Consider the following 23,483-nt stretch of genomic DNA (forward strand, 5'->3'; position numbering starts at 1 on the left):
GACCGAGTATTGACGTTTGACAAAGTGGGTCGTTTGAGGACTGATGACAGCCACGGTCTTTTCAGGCATGAATCGTTGTCGATACACTAAGGAACACGCTTTGGCAATGGTGCAAGCTTCTTTCAAAGGATCGACCCCTCCGTGTTCCATGAACAGTTCTCGAAATTTTCCACAGCAACGCCGTAAAATGTATACGTCGGAACGACAATACTTTAGCATTTCTTCCTGAAAGTCGAAAGGGTCCGAGGCGTGAATCTGGTACCAAGCGTAGAAAGCTTCTCGTTGTTCGGTACGCATGTTGTCGGGGTCGTAATAGTGAGCCTCTGGTAAATGGGGTAGAACGGCGTGTTGATTGGCTTCCGTATTGAAAAAGTGTGGAAAGTACCCTTTAGCCATTTCTGTCATTCCAAACGTTTTAGGCATTCGACTCAAAGGCATGGCCAAATAGCTCATCGAATCTTTAAACTGTACTTGTCCCACTTGCATGAAAATGATTTTGGCTCCGTTCAAAGTCACTTTAGGACGTTCGGTGCCTTGTTCCGTATAGTACCTCAAAAGAAACTGTCCATCGTATCCGGAGAAATTGTGAGCCATCACCGTGGCATGACGATGACAATCTCCGTAACGTTCGATGTCCTCTTGGCTCCAAGTCTTGTCGACGGGGTCTAAGACCCATTGGGCAAAATCGGCTAACGTGTTCGGCCCCCGAAAGATTTTTTCACGCCCTCCAGGAATCTTGCTGCAGTGAGGGCAATGACTGAAGATAGGTTCTTGAATGCACTTCTCGCACGCTCGATGAGCCACGCAGAAATTAGGAATGTGAATGCCGGTCTCTTGCATGCATTCGAAATCGAAAAAGATGAAATTGCCTTTCTTCTTGTGACCGTCCTCTTTCTCTGGTGGGGGTTGGTATTTTTGCACGTAACATTGGTGTTCCAAGTCCACGATGTGGTGACAAATGTGACATTTTTTCTTTCCTGAACATACGTGTGCCTTGACACTATTGGTACGTATGCCTTGTCCACACGCGGGGCACAATCTCAGCAGTTGACAAGCGCATTTCTTCTGTGAACCTTGCGTCTTCAAATGTTGTTGGTAACAGGTAGGGCTGACAAACGTGCGCAGACAAGTTGAACAAGGCACTGGTTCTTCGCTCAGACAGGGTGAAGAGGCCAAACATCCTGTGCATTTCGATCCACAATGCTTGTGTTGCTCTCGATTGTTATAACCATGGTCACATTTCTCACAGTAATAACTGTATCCCAGGAATCCAGTGATAGTGGTAATCGTATCGAAATGGTCATCGTGATAATAGACATGAATGTATTTTCCGTCCTTAAAGTCTTGCCCTCGAAACAATAGAGGTCCGCGCACTTCTTGAGGGTGCACTTTCAAGGTGTATCGTGGAGCTAGGACATCTTGCAATTTTTGCATCTCAGGAATGCCACAGGGTGTGTCTTTGGGCAGTCCGGCTTGTTGTAACAGGAGTTCTGCTTCATTTCGTTGTTTGGCTCGGTCGGAACGTTGAATAGTGTCCCAGGTTCTTTTCCATTCTACCGTGTCGTTCTTGTTGGCATAGGTTCGTCCCACCACGATGGCACGGGCTAAGCACATCTGGTCATGAGGGTTGTCAATTCGGACGAGACTCGTTTTGGTGTTGCGAAGGTCGTCCACCAATAACATCTTTTTGCGTCCTGTCCCTTGAGGAGGAGAGACGTGGGTCATGTCCAGTGTGGCTTTACCATCGGTGATGTCAAACTGATCATTAGATTGTTGTACGTGTTGAATCTTGTCCATGACTTTGGAAGCGGTCAATTCTGCAGGGGTGCTAAACTCGATCCAAACAGGGGATTTCAAACCGTCGTGTTGTATGGAAAGTCTCAAGCGATCGTCTTCTTTGGGTTGACATTGTCGCTTGAGTGTGGTGAGCAAAGAATCCCACACCCCAGTGATAAACACTTCTGCTTTCTCTAACGGCACTTCAGCCTTGAAATCTTTAAACTTCACTGTGTATTTGTAAGCCGTGGTTCTAAATTTTCTAGAGGAGCGCTTTTCCGTCTCTCGAATGGAATAGTACTTTTCAGGGTTGACAAAGGGTGGTGGATTTGGTTTAGAGGGTTCGGATTCTGGTTCACTCATGTCCTCTTCAAAATCACTGGCATGAATTTGTGCCAAGATTTCAGCCCTGGTACGAGGCGATAGATCACGTTTCTGCCTCTTACTTCTTTCTTCTCGAATGAATGGGATCATTTCATCTTGAAAGCAAAAAGTCAAATGACTCAAATTCAAACACCATAAACTACTTTATAGTCATGGCAGACCAGCGTATATAAAAGGGTGTGTGTCTTGTCCTTTCACTATTCATTTCACTCTCAAGCCGAGCACAACGATGGAAGAGACTAACCAGATGGAACGTTTCGTCAGAGCTTTGCGAGGGGTCATTAGAAAATTCTGTTCAGACCAGCCTACGGACTACTCTCCTTCCTTTAGAGATAAAAGTCAAGATACTTGCTATATCTGTCAGAAGAAAGGGCATTGGTCTTCAGAGTGTCCAGACCGTCAAAAACGAACAAAAACAGGGACTAAAAAAGACAAAAGTCAAGATACCTGTTATTATTGTCAAGAAAAAGGACATTGGTCTCCAGATTGCCCAAAAAAGAAACAAGAGGAGTCAGAAGAAAAGAGGGATTCTTCAGAAGAAGAGAGGGATTCTTCAGAGAAAGAAGAGGAAGAAAAAAGACAATTCTGTTCACAAGAGGCAAAGAAAGAGGAGAAGAAGAAAAGAAGAAGGGAAGAAAATGAGGAAAAGACGGTGAAGAAATTTAAAAAACAGAGTAAACAAGGAGAAAGAAGAAGTCAATGAACTTTTAATTAAAGTGTTGTGTTGTGAATTGTGAATTGGATTGTAAAAAATGGAGAAAAGAATAAATGAACGATATAAGGTAAGTGTCTTTGAGTTGTGATTTTAAAATAAGAACGTAAACTCACGCACTCATACACAGACACGTACTATAAGGGTAAAATGGGTGGGGTTTATTTTTTGGAGTTATTGGCAAATTGAAATTGTATTTCTTTTCAAGAGTATTGGGTGGCCCTGAAAAGGGCCTTTTTTCTTCATGGTGAAAGGGTGAGTTTAAGCAATCAACTTTAACTGCCTTATGCCTTTGCCACGGCCAAGGCCTACTTCTGGACTGCGTAATGTTGATAATGATTGGGTTGAAATCACTAAGGGTGGTACGGTAGGCTTAGTCACAGGGTTAACGTGTTTAGCTCGGGAAGGTCGTATTCTCTTCGGTCGTGATAAAGAAGTCTGATACATTTGTTTCAGACTTCTTAACTCCGCTAAAATGTCCAACAGTACCGTGACCGTTTGATTTTCACTCTCTTGTTTCTTTGCTGCTACTTCTTCTTCTTCTTGCTGTTGCTGCTGTTGTTTTTTTCTTACCTCTTCTTCTTGTTGCTGTTGCTGTAGGAGAAAAGCCTGTTCCGCTTCCTTTTGTCGTTGTATAAATTTCTCCAATTCTTCTTTTTGTCTCTGTCTAAAATTTTCCACTTGCGGTAATGAAGAAGGTAACGAAGGTTCCGGAACAAATTCTTGCGAGGAGAGAAAATCCACAAAATCCCAATTCACCTCTTCTGAAAGTAAGTCCGAGTTCCCTTGGGCAGTCTCCCCTGCTGGTGCACCCCAATGGATCGTTTTCCGAGTTTCCGTCATGTTGAATCACTGTCGCATAGATTGACTGCACACAAGCGCTAGCGAATCTATATAGACTACGTGACGTCACAGACTGCTCTCTTCGGATTGGATGCGGGCTGACTGAATTCTGTAACGCGTGTTAGGATTGGTGAATGAACTCAATCCGTTTCAATCCTTCCTGTCCCTATAAATAAGCGCCGTTCACTGCATTGATTCACCTATTCTCGGAGCCTCAACATGTGGACAGACGTTGAATCTTCAACCCTTGTGTCAACAATGATGTTCAGGACGGACATGCTCATGTATGTCCGATCCAAGTGGACCGTTGTCCACAGGACCAACAGCAGCCTGTGGATAAGAAGAGTCTATATAGAGAGACAAGGTTGCCTCAAGAGGACTCTGATGTATGGCCCTGCTGTAAGACGAAGTTTGAGGAAAAGAAGATGTCGCAAATGCCCTTTATGTTAAGGGCATATTAACATAAACCAAAGGCCCTTTTCAGGGCCAGCCATATTTCTCGAAAAGAGATAGCCTTTCCATTGCCTACCCCTTTTTTTAAAAAAAAAAAAAAATCCCATGTTAAATTCCCCTTGTCCGTAGATTGTCCCACGATTTATTCCCATGTTAAATTTCCCTTGTCCGTAGAGTGCCCCACAATTTTTTACCATGTTAATTCCCCTTGTCCGTAGATTTGCCCACGATTTTTCACCATGTTAAATTTCCATTGTCCGTAGATTTGCCCAGGGTGGTTTTTAATGCTAATTCCCATTGTCCGTAGAGTGCCCCCATTCACTACTATCATCCGGTAAAAACAGAATATCAGCTTGATGAACTTCATTAGGAACACTGACATCGAAATACGCGTACTGAATTTGTTTAGGACGTGGTAGATAAATTTGCCATATTGCTTGTTTAGATAACCACGTTTTAGCAGTAGAATGTTTAACCGCTGCTGCATCAGCGAGTTTACCAATTGCTGCTTTGCCTCTCCAGTATCCTCTCGGTGAATAATAAATTGATTCCATTATTAATTACCAGCCCCAATCGCTAATTTACCTTTCATCGAGGATCTTACTAACCAATTAGCTAATGATTCTCTAATATTTTTATTTTTTATAGAATTTAATGAATGAATTAATTTTACATCTGCAATATGCCTATGTTGTAGATTTTGACTTTTATAAGCTACATCATGAGCATGACAAGCTCGATCAATAGCATTTATTGGTTCCTCGCCTGGTTTTGGTTGATCTTGATCATCGAGCCTGATATCGAGTCGAGTACCAGGACCGCAATAATTATATCCTGGTAGATGTTTTTCTCCGCTGTATTTAGCCCATGGAGCACCTGGAAACTTTGACATCAAATTAGCAATATCACCACCGCGCTTATTAGGTAAAAACGAAAATTTCTTTCTACCGCATATAGAACATTTTCCACCGTACGCTATTTTTTTATTTTTTGTTATAACTGTGGCTAAATCAGTAGTTGGAGTTTTAACTCTACAGCGTAAACAATATAAATTCATGTTATAATATATATGGATATAATTGATTTATTTCTCAGCAACACGGCAACGAGAACCTGTTAAGCATCATCCTGCGCTACCGAACTCCATCAGAATGATTATCATAGGACCATCTGGATCGGGTAAGACGCAATTATTACTTAATCTGATAATGAGATGGTTGAAATGGGATAAATTATATTTAGTAGCACCATCCGTTGATGATCAGCGATGTTATGATGTACTTAAAGATTTCAATGAAAACGCACGATTAATGGATGAAGATAATGATGTTATAGAGTTTATAACCGATATTGATGAAGCACCATCTGTAGATTCCATAGACGGATTTATTAATAATTTAGTTGTATACGACGATGTGATGCTAGATAAACAATCAAATCCAGCCAGAATATTTTCCCGAGGTAGACACAAAAATACAGACGTGATCTATGTTACTCAACGATATACACAAATTCCGAAGGTGATCAGAGACAACTGCAACATTTTAGTTGTGTTTAATGGCGTAGACACACACACGTTGCGAAATATTCATCAAACCTGGTGTGGTGGTGACATGGATATAATTAAATTCAAAAATTTCTTCTCACGAGCGCAAGCTACCCCGCATGGATTTATAACAATAAATTTACATGATCCAAGAACAAGATATCGTGTGGGTATTGATAAAATATTTGGGTAACAGGGGTGATGATAAAATTAAATTGAATTAAATAGATAATGAACAACTGTGCGTGGCTACGTCAAGGAACAACAGATAAATGCAACTAAGGGTGGTGAACTTGGTTTAGAGGGTTCGGATTCTGGTTCACTCATGTCCTCTTCAAAATCACTGGCATGAATTTGTGCCAAGATTTCAGCCCTGGTACGAGGCGATAGATCACGTTTCTGCCTCTTACTTTCTTCTTCTTCTTTCTTCTCGAATGAATAGGATCGTTTCATCTTGAGTGAAAAACGTCAAATGACTCAAGTTTAAACACCATAGACTACTTTATAGTCATGGCAGACCAGCGTATATAAAAGGGTGCGTGTCTTGTCCTTCACTATTCATTTCACTCTCAAGCCGAGCACAACGATGGAAGAGACTAGCCAAATCGAACGTTTCGTCAGAGCTTTGCGAGGGGTCATTAGAAAATTCTCTTCAGACCAGCCCACGGACTACTCTCCTTCCTTTCGAGATAAAAGTCAAGATACTTGCTATATCTGTCAGAAGAAAGGGCATTGGTCTTCAGAGTGTCCAGACCGTGAAAAAAGAAAAAAAGGGGCTAAAAAAGACAAAAGTAAAGATACCTGTTATTACTATCAAGAAAAAGGACATTGGTCTCCAGATTGCCCAAAAAAGAAACAAGAGGAGTCAGAAGAAAAGAGGAATTCTTCGGAGGAAGAGAGGGATTCTTCAGAGGAAGAAAGAAGACAATTCTATTTACAAGAGGCAAAGAAACAGGAGAAGAAAAGAAGGGAAGAAAATGTGTAAAAGACGGTGAAGAAATTCAAAAAACAGAGAGACTAAACAAGAAGAAAGAAGAAGTCAATGAACTTTTTATTAAAGTGTTGTGTTGTGAATTGTGAATTGGATTGTAACAATGGATAAAAGAATAAATTAATTATATAAGGCAAGTTTAAAATAATAACGTACAGTCACGCACTCATACAAAGACACGTACTATGGGGGTAAAATGTTTTTTTTTTTTTTTTTTTTTTTTTTTTTTGAGTTATTGTCAAATTGAAAGGCTATCTCTTTTCGAAAAATGTGGGTGGCCCTGAAAAGGACCTTTTTTTTTGGTGCAGGGGTGAGTTCAAGCAATCAACTTGAACTGCCTTAAGCCTTTGCCACGGCCAAAGCCTACTTCGGGACTGCGTAATGTTGATGATGATTGGGTTGAAATCACTAAGGGTGGTACGGTAGGCTTAGTCACAGGGTTAACGTGTTTAGCTCGGGCAGGTCGTATTCTCTTCGGTCGTAATAAAGAAGTCTGATACAATTGTTTCAGACTTCTTAACTCCGCTAAAATGTCCAACAGTACCGTGACCGTTTGATTTTCACCCTCTTGTTTCTTTGCTGCTACTTCTTCTTGCTGTTGTTGCTGTTGTTTTTTTCTTACCTCTTCTTCTTGCTGCTGCTGCTGCTGTAGGAGAAAAGCTTGTTCCGCTTCCTTTTGTCGTTGTATAAATTTCTCCAATTCTTCTTTCTGTCTCTGTCTAAAATTCTTCACTTGCGGTAATGACGAAGGTAACGAAGGTTCCGGAACAAATTCTTGCGAGGTAAGAAAATCCACAAAATCCCAATGTACCTCTTCTGAAAGTAAGTCCGGGTTCCCTTGGGCAGTCTCCCCTGCTGGTGCACCCCAATGGATCGTTTTCTGAGTTTCCGTGATGTTGAATCACTGTCGCATAGATTGACTGCACACAAGCGCTAGCGAATCTATATAAACCACGTGACGTCACAGACTGCTCTCTTCGGATTGGATGCTGGCTGACTGAATTTTGTAACGCGTGTTCGGATTGGTGAATGAACTCAATCCGTTTCAATCCTTCCTCTACCTATAAATAAGCGCAGTTCACTGCATTGATTCACCTTTTCTCGTCGCTTCAAGATGTGGACCACAGTCGAATCATCCACCCTTGTGTCTTCAATGATGTTTAGGACGGACATGCTCATGTATGTCCGGTCCAAGTGGACCGTTGTCGACAAGTCAGACACCAGTCTGTGGATACGAAGAGTGTACGTAGAAAGACAAGGTTGCCTCAAGAGGACACTGATTTATGGCCCTTGAGTAAGACGCAGCTTGAGGAAAAGAAGATACCGCAGATGCCCTTTATGTTAATGGATACATTAACATAAACCCAAAGGCCCTTTTCAGGGCCACCCATATTTCTCGAAAAGAGAATTACTTTCAATTGCCTACCCCTTCTTTAAAAAAAATTTTGACGCTAGACAGTCCCACGATTTTTCTCCATGTTCAATTCCCCTTGACGCTAGATAGTCCCACGATTTATTCCCATGTTAAATTCCCCTTGACGCTAGTGTCCCACGATTTTTCCCCATGTTAATTTTCCACTGACGCTAGAGTGTCCCAGGGGTCTCTGTAATGCTAATTCCCATTGACGCTAGGGTATCCCACTTCACTACTATTCTATTTTAAATTTAGTAACAATTGTTGTAATAATCGCAACTATTGAATATTATGAATTTAGTCGATAATTATTTATCTGTATATTCTAAAGAGCAGAAATTATACAAGTTCGTAAGCTCGAAGGAAAATTATAATTTAATATGTATTGCGTGCATTTTAATTATAAAGTTTTTATAAATTATCTCTCTCTCATAACCATGGGGAAAGACATTCTTAAGTTATGAGTATTTCCTTCTCATAGTAGAAAGTGAGAAGGTACGATAAAAACTTTTCACAATATATAATTAAATCGGAAGATGTTCCATGTTGAAAATGATAACAGCCCACCAGATGGTATGGCATTGCAGGACTCTGCTGGCCAATATGCGTTTTACACAACTCACCAGACCTTATGGCATTGTGGGTCTACGCTGGACAATATGCGTTTTACACAACTCACCAAACCTTATGGCATTGTGGGTCTATGCTGGACACTTTGCTTTTTATACAACTCACCAGACCTTGTGGGACTGCTGGACAATATGTTTTTTACACAACCCACCAGACTTTGTGGCATTGCGGGACTGCTGGACAATATGCGTTTTACACAACCAACCAGACGTTCAGTCATACGAATCCGCCGGACAATATGCGTTGCATACAACCCACCAGACCTTACGGTATTGCAGAATTCTGCTGGACAATATGCCTTCTACACAACCCACCATACGTTCAGTCATAAGACTCTACCTGACAATATGCGATGCATACAACCCACCAGACCTTACGGTATTGTATAACTCCGCTGGACAATATGCCTTCTACACAACCCACCAGACGTTCAGTCATATGACTATCGGACAATATGCGTTAATACAACCCACCAGACCATACGGTATTGTATAACTCCGCTGGACAATATGCCTTCTACACATCCCACCAGACATCGAGTCATGGGACTCTGCCGAACAATATGCTCCCCACACAACCCCTCAGAATTTATGGCATTGTGGTACTTTGCTGGACAGTTTGCACTCTATACATCCTATCAGACCTTATGGCATTTTAGGACTCCGCTGGACAATACGTGTTTTACAACCCACATGTGATGGCATGGCGTGACTTTGCTGGCCACTATGCATTCGATACAACTAACCAGACGTTAAAGAATTTGACTGTGCTGACCAATATGCGTACTAAATAACCCACTATGTTATGGGATTGTGCTAATCTGCTGTCAAATATGCGTTCTACATAACCCACTAGACGTCATGGCGTTGTACGACTTTGCTGGCCAATATGCGTTCTATACAACCCACCAAACGTTTCTGACCAAACGTGCAATATACCTTTCGTGTATTTATCTAAATTTGTTGATATTTTACATACGAATCTTTCTTCGATTATATGGCATGTTCATCAATTACAGTGAGTTATCTTATAAAAGGACAAATTTCAACAATACTAGGTTCGCAGTTGAATGGAGTTTAGTCTATTAAATCAGTTTAAAATATGTTAAAACATTTAAATAAGACGGACATGTGCCTGTCGTCTCATTGATAAATGTATCTGAACTTGTATTTTTATGGAATATACATGATTTATTGCTTTACTGTCATCACAAACCACTCGTACATACTTTAGTTGAATTGGGTATATTATATGTATAAAACTACTCATCTCAGGGTGTATGAGATGATTTTCTTCATCGAATATGAACTGCTGATCATTTGCAGCACTGCATCTAGTGATCCGAGGGATTTCATTCATATTGATATAAAACTATAAATGACTATCTAAGCAGTGGTTATAGACGATATATTTTCAGATTTATTGATAGAACAAATACAAGTCATATCGTTCTTTAAGTATGACTGCTTAAATATTGTTAATTTATTCACAATTATAAATAATCATATAATAGAAAATAATCATGTGCTCGGGATGGTACCCAAACGGTGAATCCAATGTTTTCATTAAAGTGACTATGTCCCATTTTTTTAATTATGCACCTTCGTGTCATTATTGTACATTGGTTACAGATCGTAATTTTTTCCACAAGATTCTGATATTGTAAACAACGAAACAAATATAGAATTTGTTCAATTGTTTGCACAGACCACAGAAGAATGTACATATTGAAACTGCACAATACGGGCATATTAATTTTTATTTTTTTAAAAGTTCTCTACATGTATATATTTTTTTATAAATAAAAATACAATTCTATTGGAATAGGTCAAGTAATTTATTTTGTATATACGGCAGTAGAAACACATGCAACATTGGTTATTTCTACTTCTTGGGACAAACTATACAAAGTTGATTTTTAGGCAACATAATTTGTGGCATCTTGAATTTAATTAAACCAATTGATTAAGGTATGGAACATTTTCCATTTCCAAAACGTCCTTGAAAATATTTTAACCGTGGAAGCATTTCATTAAAGCGTGCGGAGACACCTGATTAAAAAACAATAACAAAACAATCGATACATTTAATGCGTTTACAAACTTGCTAAAATATTTATCCAACGTCTTTTATTTTGCAAGTTAGCAAACCAAAAAAATTATTACGTTCTTCTATTCAAGTGTAATTTTTTACTTTGTGTTTCTTATGGAGCATGTATCCAATTTAATTGGTAATTTAACCTATGCCTTCTGTTTATTAAAGTTATTTTCCTTCAGCGTCTGTAATATTCATGTTTATAAGAATTTCTGTAATATTCATGTTTATAAGAATATAAGCCTTTTCACATTTGCAATACCAAAATATAATGCGTTTCTCTCCTATATCAAACAGCGCTATCACTTCATATACAAAGCTACATTTTCAAAAGTACCATCAAATCAAACCATGCACTAAAATATTATATGCCACAAACAAAACTCGATCCTTTTCAAGCATCTCGGCACATTAACGTCAGTGACAATTTTAGATGCCTTGAGTATAACCGTCCTCTTCTTTCTGGTTTGGCATTTTTCTAAATACTAATCTTACTGAAGAATAAAAAAAGACTTGCATTGTTTATTGTATTTTAGAATACAAATCGTATACATGTCATACTCTAATAACAAGCGACTGTCTGGCACGTTAACATGATGCACATATATTACGCAGAATACAACCAATTCTCTCCTTGATGAACTATCCTATACTAATGCATTGAGCAAATTTGTTGCACGGCTCTCTTCATTAACACTGCGGATCTCGCTATCCATTAGGGCTAGGCAACCGAACTTGGTTTAACTGCACGTGAGCGCAATCTAAATAGATGGTGCCTGGTGCCGCTTAAAAATGCCAGAAATGCACAATTTGTTAAGAAAAAATAAATCATTTTTAAACTTTAAACTTTTACATATACCGAATTAAAAGTTGTTCTAGCAACTGGATCATTTTCCGGAACATTAACTTTTGTATCGTGACGTGTATATTATGCTTTAATAAAAGGTTTTAAGGCACCAATGCGAAAGTGACTACAAAGTGCCAATAAAAGGTCCATTTCCAAACATGATAGACAACCTGAATAATGGTATGGAGATAGACATACTCGACAAGAAAGTGATCCATTGTCAACAAGCAATTGCAGGCGACACACAACGTCATCCTCAATAAGACCTCGTCTTTTCTCTAGTTTGCTCTATACGAGGGATGCCACTCAATATAGCGGATCTGGTGTTTGTACATTTGTATCAATATCGACGAAGAAGCTGTTATAGAACAGGCCAATTCTCTATTCAAACATTCTGTGAGACCTATGGGTACTTTTTATTTTTGCCTTTCGTTATTCTTTGCAATAGTTTTAACAGGTACGGTATCATGATTGTCTAAAACCTGGTATACGAACGTGTTGTCAGATACAAGATCCCTCGATGTTTTTATTGTGCACTTTACGGCACACCAGCACAGTACTATATAGCGCAATACAATAAAATAAAAACTTTAAAGACGATACAAAAAGTAGACCCAAATACAAAACAAAATATGGTGATAAAATATGAAGGTTTCTTATCTATAGGAATCTAAATAGTGTTCATAAGAGGGGCGGGGGCATAAAATGTATATCGGGGTAGTTTAACAGTACAACTGTTTGTTAAAAATACACGAAGGTAATAGTTTTGTAAACAAGCTTCATTTTCGCATTAATTTTAATTTCCAGGAAGAAATTTAAATGACAAGACATTTATCGCGATATAGATTTCTTTCGTATACTGAACTTAGTAACGACTGCGTGTAGGTTGGAGATCGAAACAATGTTTCATGGTGATGGGTCACAAGAAACTCAATCAGGCGAATCTTTCTCCTTTGACACGTAGAGTGGGTTATACAAATCCAATGTTTGCAACGACTGCCTCGTCTTTATGGATTTCTTGTTGTTGTTGTTGTTGTTGTGGGGTTTAACGCCATTTTTCACCACACGATATGCTATGATGGCGGCCATTATTAATGGTGGAGGAAGAACCCGAGAAAACCCCGGGAAGAACCACAGACAAACGAAAAGCTACTGGCAAGCTTTCTCACATACCCACATTGGCCGAATCCTAGACTCGAACGCAAATTGGTCCAAACATATTTTAATAAAGACTTTCCGAATTAAACAAGAAAGAAAAAATGTCCAAATTCAAATTAGATCTAATAAAGGTTCTATGTACCTTGAGAACAACTTTTCTAGCAGCAGTCCGGTCAGTGTTCGCTGCTTCTTTGTTTTGCTGAAGGGATCTTTAACATTTTGCTTTCAATGTCTTAAAATGTAATGAATAAGCATTTTCTGTCGTAGACACTATGTAAATCAGGTAATAAGGGGATCAAGACAACTACTGGGCACCCAATTTCCCCTGCGAGCACTGCAAAAATATATATATATATAAAATTGAAGGTCATGGACAACGGTTGCTTGGAATTTTATGTTATAAATTTTTTTAAACATTTTGGAAATTATAAATTTTGAAGTTTAAAATGTTTTACAATTTTCATATACAGGAAAAAATGTTGCGAGATTCTCGCACATTCGTAATGGGTGAAACAAATTCGAAGATTTTGGCGGGAACCCAATGATCACTCAAGCCACTGCTATTTCTGCATGGTGGACCTTTCCACACGTTGGATTGGCAAGAATGCAACTAATATCACGTATCCGGACCTTCCTTCATTCATCGCCCCGGTGCAACACTGCCATGAACTTTCTGTACCAATTCCTCTGGAGAGCATCAAGTCAGAGAACCAGAAAGACGTTGTAGATCCTGATGACAATTTCAGAGGTGGGTTGAGCTGAAGAGAGTTATGGCATCTCTAAAACAAATCGGAAAGGTTCAAGTCTCATTGGTTTAGTTGTCGTTTCTCGAGATTTTATGGGTATTAATCTTAATTTCTTTAATAAGTTGTATCATAATATTCCTCTGCTACTTGTATTGCCGTTAGTGTTGAACTACAATGCCCCCGGTATTCTTCGTCAGGCAATCCAGACGAAATAATCCAAACAGATTTGCGAGATTTAATGTAAAGTATATCGATCCGTTTCTTCATATTTAGAGAGAAGCTTATATGACCCGTCTTCCACGGGCTTGTTGGTGCCTGCTTGACACACTGGTCCACAGCAAAACAAAAGTTGATCTGATCTACAGTTGTTGCTGTGTCTTTGATATCGTTTATTATCACGGCTTGACGTTACATTTCAGTACTGATCTTTGCTAGAAGCCACAATGACATCAGTAATGAAGGTATTCCATGAACATTTACAAAAGTCTAACTCGACAAAACAGGAGGACTGCATGCTATCCTGAACATGGATCAGCTTAAACTTGTCTGCCAATTTTTTCAGTGTCACTGGTTGTGAAAAATTTGACATTTCCTTGCAATGTATTCTGATAATAAATATCAAGACGGTTCCTGATCCCACAATAGTCCCAGACATTCCTCCAAAACATAAACCTAGCAACACAAGTCTGGGGCTACAGTGCTCGAAGAGAATTAGTCCCTGTATTACTAGTAATCAACGGCGATTCTGTGAATGCTAGGATCATAGAACAGGATTTTGCGTAATCCTGGAAAATCGATGATGTGCTTCATTATACTAAAAACTTAATCGCTATTTTGGTTGACCTGAATGAGCTAGAGATGAGCAAGAATTCGTTATCAAACCATATTAAAACTTCCAAAGTACCCCAACTTTCAACACAAAAAAAGGTAAAAGTAAAATGTGGAGTTCCGTTGTACCACTTCCTTCTCCATGCAGCCATATTTCAAACACCAGTTGACGGATGATTACTCAATTTTTTTTTTTTTAATAAAAACAAGAAACATGAACCGTCTACACCGGTAGGATAAAAACAATGAAAGTAGAATTGGGAGATCCATGTTGAACAAAGTTAAATATGTCACTTTTTCCAGTCAACCGTTATCTGTTGACTATCTATTGGATTTTTTTCCTGATAAATATGTTTAGAAATGGAATGTAATTTGAAGTGTGAGTGCTAGTTTTCCTGCTTCTTTCTGCAACTGATTAGTTGCAGCTCGACGTGTTTACCTTTAAGCACAACAATCAAAAGGATCATAGCATAGAGAAGTCAAGATTACCCCCACCCCACCCCCTTACAACCGCCATTTCGTCCTCGCAAACAGACGGAATAGCTATGTTTGAAAGTTTAGAATGGGCTACACCACAAATCTTCGTGAAGCTATTCCGCAGTGTTAAGATAAGTAAAGTACGGTGATCTTTCTTATATTAAATTTTTTGTACAACCAAGACTTGGCAAGAGAATGTATTTAATGTCCGTTGCCTGACTATTTACTGTAAAACATCGTTTATTTTAAAATAATTTATGAAGATATGTAGTTAATTCTATAACAAGTTAAACTTTAAAAAAATGTACTTCAATACCACGTAAACAAATATGGTGTACTGTGATAATGATGATCGAACGTTAGACTCAGTTCTGGGCATTATTCTAAATATAAATGCTTAGCGCTCAGAGTAATTGTCATAGAAAACATAAATGAGAGAGCGAACAAAATAAACACGAAACAAACTGCTATATTTTAAGAACATAATTGATTTAGCAGAAATATTTGTTCAACGTGTGAACATATCGCCATATTGGTTTTATTCCCGATGGTTGTGTAATTCTCTTTGGTTTTGACGTACATTACATTAGCAAATTCGCCATCTATATTTTACTATCAAGTTAATTATGCCGTGGATTATATCCCGGATAATTTATTCCATGTTCGATAACATAACTTTAGTACTAATATCAACTCGAACACTGAAGCAAATATAGGTAAGTACTCAAATAATTAACACAATGAACCAACATTGTTAAGTATTAAGTATGTGTGAAAATGTATATAAGTTTGTTTTATAGTACCTCAGCACAAAGGTAAGACTTGACAAATACTGATTATTTTCTTATCATTCTATTGGCGTGTGTATGCCTTTCCAGACTTGATTTTAACCGCTTGTTTTCAGTGTTTTAAGAGGACTTATCCAAAAAGATTCACTTTCTTATCTGGTTTCCGGAACTTTCAATTGTAAGTTTTTATTTTGCTTCAGCTTTCTGTTCAACGTTTTTGTCAGCCAATCAGATCTGTGAATATTGTTCATAGTGTGCAGTTTTTCTGTTCACCGAGTTATTGAAGCCCGAAAGTCTTACACGTTATGAGATAAATTACATTGTATGTTGACCGCTCCGGTGGCCTAGTGGTTAGAGCGTCCGCCTCGTATGCGGGAGGTCGTGGGTTTCTATCCCCGGCCGAGTCATACCAAAGACTTACAAAAATGGTACTAACAGCTGTTTCGCTTGGCGCTCAGCATTAAGGTGTTAGTGTTACTACTGGTCGGCCTGGTGTCAGGATAATGTGACTGGGTGGAACATCATGCTACATGTCTGCGGCAAGATGCTTCAGTGCTAGACATCACTATAAACTGTCACGCTGCAGACATCGTAGCGATATGACTGAAAAATTGTTAAAGCTACGTTAAAAATCCAAATCACACACACACACACAACCACACACACACACACACATTGCATGTTATTTTGGGACATCGATTTATGTTCATGTTTTCGCTGCCTAAGAACATTTAAATTTAATGACTTGTGTTGATAGTTTCGTAATTTGCCTTTGGAAAAATGAGCATATGCTGATATGATTTTCCTTCACCCAAAGAACATCCATAATGATGATTAGAAGGCCCTTGATAAAGATAAAAGATTTGCAAATTTATATCATTATTTTCATCCGACATGTATACCTAGAGAGTTGAGCTGATTCACTTTTCAGTCGCGTCAGTTTTAAGCCAAGGATAGTCGACACAAAATGTAATACAACATAATCCGTTGACTGGGTCATTATTAACTTGTTTCCTTTTTTTTAAAACTACGTTCCAATCCTTAATTAATTTTGGATCGGATCATACATATTTGGGTAGAACATGTATTTGAATTAATTTTAAAACTGTCCATATACCACATAAATGTATCTAGAATCATTATCAGACCATTTGGAAACTGTCAAAATTTGACCCAGATATATCCAGATCTATTTACAAACACCGTATGGAAGCTACTAAAATAGGACCCAAATGCATCAAGAATATATAATCATATGGAAACGACCAAAATATAACTCATATGAAGCCAAAATCTATACATCTATATTAGTCACATATACTATATGGGAGCTTCCAAAATATGATCCAAATGAAGCAAGAATATATTCATATACACCATATGGAAACTCAAAATATAACTCAAATGAAGCCAGAATCTATTCATATTTATGGAAAGTGCCAAAATATAACCCAAATGGAGCCAAAATTATATTCATATACATGGAATGGAAACTGCTTAAAATATGACCCAAATGAAGTAAGAATATATTCATATAGATCATATGGAAACTGTCAAAATATAACCCAAACGAAGCCATAATCTATTCATATATATGGAAACTGCCAAATTATGACCCAAATGAAGCCAGAATCTATTCGTATATATGGAAACTACCAAAATATAACTCATATAAAGCCAACATCTATACATATATATTATTCACATATACTATATGGGAGCTTCCAAAATATGATCCAAATGAAGCAAGAATATATTCATATACGCCATACGGAAACTGTCAAAATATAACTCAAATGAAGCCAGAATGTATTCATATATATGGAAAGTGCCAAAATATAACCCAAATGAAGCCAAAAACCTATTCATATGTATGGAATGGAAACTGCTTAAAATATGACCCAAATGAAGTAGGAATCTATTCATATACACCATATGGAAACTGCCAAAATATGACCCAAATGGAGCCAGAAATCTATTCATATATATGGAATGGAAACTGCTTAAAATATAACCCAATTGAAGCCAGAATCTATTCATATACATCATATGGAAACTGTCAAAATATAACCCAAATGGAACCAGAATCTATTTATATATATGGAAACTGCCAAAATATAACCCAAAAGAAGCAATAATATATTCATATACACCATATGGAAACTGCCAAAATATGACCCAAATGAATCCAGAATATATTCATATAAATGGAAACTGCTAACATATAACCCAAATGAAGCCATAATCTATTCATATCACCATAAGGAAACTGCCAAAATATAACCCAAATGAAGCCAAAATCTATTCATATACAGCATATGGAAACTGTCAAAACATAACCCAAATGGAGCCAGAATCTATACATATGGAAACTGCCAAAATATAACCCAAATAATGCCAGAATATATTCATATATACGGAAAGTGCCAAAATATAACCCAGAATGAAGCCAGAATCTATTCATATATATGGAAACTGCCAAAATATAACCCAAATGTTGCCAGAATATATTCATATATATGGAAACTGCCAAAATATAACCCAAATGTTGCCAGAATATATTCATATATACGGAATCTGCCAAAATATAACCCAAATGAAGCCAGAATCTATTCATATACAGCATATGGAAACTGTCAAAACATAACCCAAATGGAGCCAGAATCTATACATATGGAAACTGCCAAAATATAACCCAAATAATGCCAGAATATATTCATATATACGGAAAGTGCCAAAATATAACCCAGAATGAAGCCAGAATCTATTCATATATATGGAAACTGCCAAAATATAACCCAAATGTTGCCAGAATATATTCATATATACGGAATCTGCCAAAATATAACCCAAATGAAGCCAGAATCTATTCATATACAGCATATGGAAACTGTCAAAACATAACCCAAATGGAGCCAGAATCTATACATATGGAAACTGCCAAAATATAACCCAAATAATGCCAGAATATATTCATATATACGGAAAGTGCCAAAATATAACCCAGAATGAAGCCAGAATCTATTCATATATATGGAAACTGCCAAAATATAACCCAAATGATGCCAGAATATATTCATATATACGGAATCTGCCAAAATATAACCCAAATTAAGCCAGATTCTCAATCTGATTACAATCAAATCTCCACTGTCCTACATGAATATCCGACATCAGCCGATTTGGGGTCATGTAACCTCTGAATTAGCCAATGGAAATGGAAATTTAAAGAGAATCAATCCTTCGATGCACATTGATGCTGTTCAACCACACTGCTCAGTTTTCCTAGCACAAAGATATTACTTCATCTGATTGGCTGATAAATTTAATGATTATGATAATAACATGTTATCAGAAAATGACCCCTAATCGTTCGCTGTCAGATCAATGGACATTGGAGATCTTTTTTCAATAAGATTGGACATAATCTATTTAAATGCACCAAACAGAAACTACCAAAATGGGACCCAAATGTATCGATAATCTATTCATAAAAACTACGGAACTATGCATAGCTGACCGCTTAAAAATGGACCTATTTCATGGACTGATTTTCTACGAAGAAAAAACATTTACCATACGAGTATTTCATTTAAACACTAAATGAACGTTACATTTATTTAATTTTAAAAGGTATCAGAAACATTATAGCGCGTTTTTTAAAATAAGAAAATGATGCATTTCAATTAGTCATTTATACAGACTGGCGCTTTTGATGTATTATTGGAAAATTAAAAAGTCTCTTGGTTACATCAAAAGTTATAAGTGTGTTTATGTGGGCTTCACATATACTTACGTAATACAAAACTCTGTATTTGGTTATATTTGAGCGTATCTTGATATATTTGGACGTATTTAAGCGAATCACACTCCTGTATTTCAAATGGTAAAATAAAATTCAGAAGTCCGACTGATTATAATGTATCCTTTCCTATGTACTGTATCAGCGATTATTTGGATTGCAACATAAGTTTCAAATACACCAAATTGTGAACATAACATTATGTCTTTCAGTAGCAACTTGGCTAGCTTCTATCTTCATGACTCAGCATGTAAAGATACGATATTTTGCACACCGAAACGGCTAGGTTATTGTCCAACTGTATTCTTCAGTAAAGCCAATGATCATTATGATTGGATTAGTTTTTCAAGCAGCATCCAATCAGATGGTGCAGCGGACTATACTGTTTCCACTAGTTACGAATGCCAAGTTCGAATGTGGAGCACACTGGATGGGCGGGCTTTAAGTAGCAACGTAATTAATTCCATATCACTCAATTTTTTGCTAAAATAATTTGCAATCTAAAACAAAGGAATATAAAAGAACTTTTTCAGCATTGTAATGTCTCTACCTCTCTCTCTCTCATACTGATATATTTGTCTGACATTTCTTTATTTCTGGTGTGTTTGGATGTAGTGTAGGCCACTCTCGCAGATTCACGACATAGTCGTCTCCTAACTGCTGTATAATCCTTTTGACATCCAGAAATACAGCATCTTTAACAGTGAATCTGAACAGTCAATTTATTATGCACTTCAGAATTTTGTTTCTTTTCAGATTCGTGTTTTTTTGCATTTTTTGTTGAAAATTTGCGAGATGAGTTATTATCAATCCAAGTAACTTTTTAAAGATTAACAAAGACATAGGCTTAACAGAAAGGACTTTTGTATCATTGAGCTGCTAGGACAATCTAAAGCAAAAAAGACAAAAAAAAAAAAAAAAAAAAAAAAAAAAAAGAACAACCCATAACCCCCAAAACAAACAGCTTATATCCATAAATTGTTATTTACTTTCATGCTGTATATGATGATACGTTGGTGCATACTGTCCTCAAACCACTCAACGCACAAATTATTTTCTTATTTCACCATGGCACTGTGTACTATATATATATAGTTATGGCGACTCCGCTTGATACATTGACAATAATGCATCGACAGTTCTGTCATTCACTTACACTGGCGATTTTGCACAACAAAATGGCGATACCGTCGAACAAGGTATGCCCTTAGAAATTACAACTATATGCTTCACTACCACCTTACTTCAGCTACCCTCGTGTGGAGGAGTGGGAGACCCAATGAATGCAAAAGACATATGCTTAAATTATTTTTTAATACAAGAATAAGTGTTTGGTTCATAAAATAAATTGAACAGATTACACCTTGAATGTTTTTTCTTATTCTTTTCCATATCTTTTGTAAAGTTAACCTATCGGTCAGTCCAGCTATGAGAACATTAGTGGTTTACCTGTTCATCATTCTATATGGCTGACATTGTGTAAAGTCAGTCAGTCCAGCAATGAGAACGTTATTGGTTTACCTGTTCATCATTCTATATGGCTGATGTTGTGTAAAGTCAGTCAGTACAGCTATGACAACGTTAGTGGTTTGCCTGTTGTCATTCTCTATGGCTGATATTGTGTAAAGTCAGTCAGTCCAGCAATGAGAACGTTAGTGGTTTACCTGTTTATCATTCTATATGGCTGATATTGTGTAAAGTCAGACAGTCCAGCTATGAGAACGTTAGTGGTTTACCTGTTCATCATTCTATATGGCTGATATTGTGTAAACTCAGTCAGTCCAGCAAGGAGAAAGTTAGTGGTTTACCTGTTCTTCATTCTATACAGTTGATGTTGTGTAAAGACAGTCAGTCCAGCTATGAGAACGTTAGTGGTTTACCTGTTCATCATTCTATATGGCTGATATTGTGTCAAGTCAGTCAGTCCAGCAATGAGAACGTTAGTGGTTTACCTGTTCATCATTCTATATGGCTGATATTGTATAAAGTCAGTCAGTCCAGCTATGAGAACGTTAATGGTTTACCTGTTCATCATTCTATATGGCTGATATTGTATAAAGTCAGTCAGTCCAGCTATGAGAACATTAGTGGTTTACCTGTTCATCATTCTATATGGCTGACATTGTGTTTAGTCAGTCAGTCCAGCAATGAGAACATTAGTGGTTTACCTGTCCATCATTCTATATGGCTGATATTGTGTTTAGTCAGTCAGTCCAGCAATGAGAACATTAGTGGTTTACCTGTCCATCATTCTATATGGCTGATATTGTGTTTAGTCAGTCAGTCCAGCAATGAGAACATTAGTGGTTTACCTGTCCATCATTCTATATGGCTGATATTGTGTTTAGTCAGTCAGTCCAGCAATGAGAACATTAGTGGTTTACCTGTCCATCATTCTATATGGCTGATATTGTGTTTAGTCAGTCAGTCCAGCAATGAGAACATTAGTGGTTTAGTTGTCCATCATTCTATATGGCTGATATTGTGTTTAGTCAGTCAGTCCAGCAATGAGAACATTAGTGGTTTAGCTGTCCATCATTCTATATGGCTGATATTGTGTAAAGTCAGTCAGTCCAGCAATGAGAACGTTAGTGGTTTACCTGTTCATCATTCTATATGGCTGATATTGTGTAAAGTCAGTCAGTCCAGCAATGAGAACGTTAGTGGTTTGCCTGTTCATCATTCTATATGGCTGATATTGTGTAAAGTCAGTCAGTCCAGCTATGAGAACGTTAGTGGTTTGCCTGTTCATCATTCTATATGGCTGATATTGTGTAAAGTCAGTCAGTCCAGCTATGAGAACGTTAGTGGTTTACCTGTTCATCATTCTATATGGCTGATATTGTGTAAAGTCAGTCAGTCCAGCAATGAGAACGTTAGTGGTTTGCCTGTTCATCATTCTATATGGCTGATATTGTGTAAAGTCAGTCAGTCCAGCAATGAGAACGTTAGTGGTTTGCCTGTTCATCATTCTATATGGCTGATATTGTGTAAAGTCAGTCAGTCCAGCTATGAGAACGTTAGTGGTTTACCTGTTCATCATTCTATATGGCTGATATTGTGTAAAGTCAGTCAGCCAGCTATGAGAACGTTAGTGGTTTACCTGTTCATCATTCTATATGGCTGACATTGTGTAAAGTCAGTCAGTCCAGCAATGAGAACGTTAGTAGTTTACCTGTTCATAATTCTATATGGCTGACATTGTGTAAAGTCAGTCAGTCCAGCAATGAGAACATTAGTGGTTTAGCTGTTCATCATTCTATATGGCTGATATTGTGTCAAGTCAGTCAGTCCAGCAATGAGAACGTTAGTGGTTTAGCTGTTCATCATTCTATATGGCTGATATTGTGTAAAGTCAGTCAGCCAGCTATGAGAACGTTAGTAGTTTACCTGTTCATCATTCTATATGGCTGATATTGTGTAAAGTCAGTCAGTCCAGCAATGAGAACATTAGTGGTTTGCCTGTTCATCATTCTATATGGCTGACATTGTGTAAAGTCAGTCAGTCCAGCAATGAGAACGTTAGTGGTTTACCTGTTCATCATTCTATATGGCTGACATTGTGTAAAGTCAGTCAGTCCAGCAATGAGAACGTTAGTGGTTTGCCTGTTCATCATTCTATATGGCTGACATTGTGTAAAGTCAGTCAGTCCAGCAATGAGAACATTAGTGGTTTACCTGTTCATCATTCTATATGGCTGACATTGTGTAAAGTCAGTCAGTCCAGCAATGAGAACGTTAGTGGTTTGCCTGTTCATCATTCTATATGGCTGACATTGTGTAAAGTCAGTCAGTCCAGCAATGAGAAAGTTAGTGGTTTACCTGTTCATCATTCTATACAGCTGATGTTGTGTAAAGTCCGTCAGTCCAGCTATGAGAACGTTAGTGGTTTGCCTGTTCATCATTCTATACGGCTGATATTGTGTAAAGTCAGTCACTCCAGCAATGAGAACATTAGTGGTTTACCTGTTCATCATTCTATACAGCTGATGTT

Source organism: Sinohyriopsis cumingii, chromosome 10, assembly GCF_028554795.1.
Source record: "Sinohyriopsis cumingii isolate HCF-2022 chromosome 10, ASM2855479v2, whole genome shotgun sequence".
NCBI lineage: Eukaryota > Metazoa > Mollusca > Bivalvia > Unionida > Unionidae > Sinohyriopsis > Sinohyriopsis cumingii.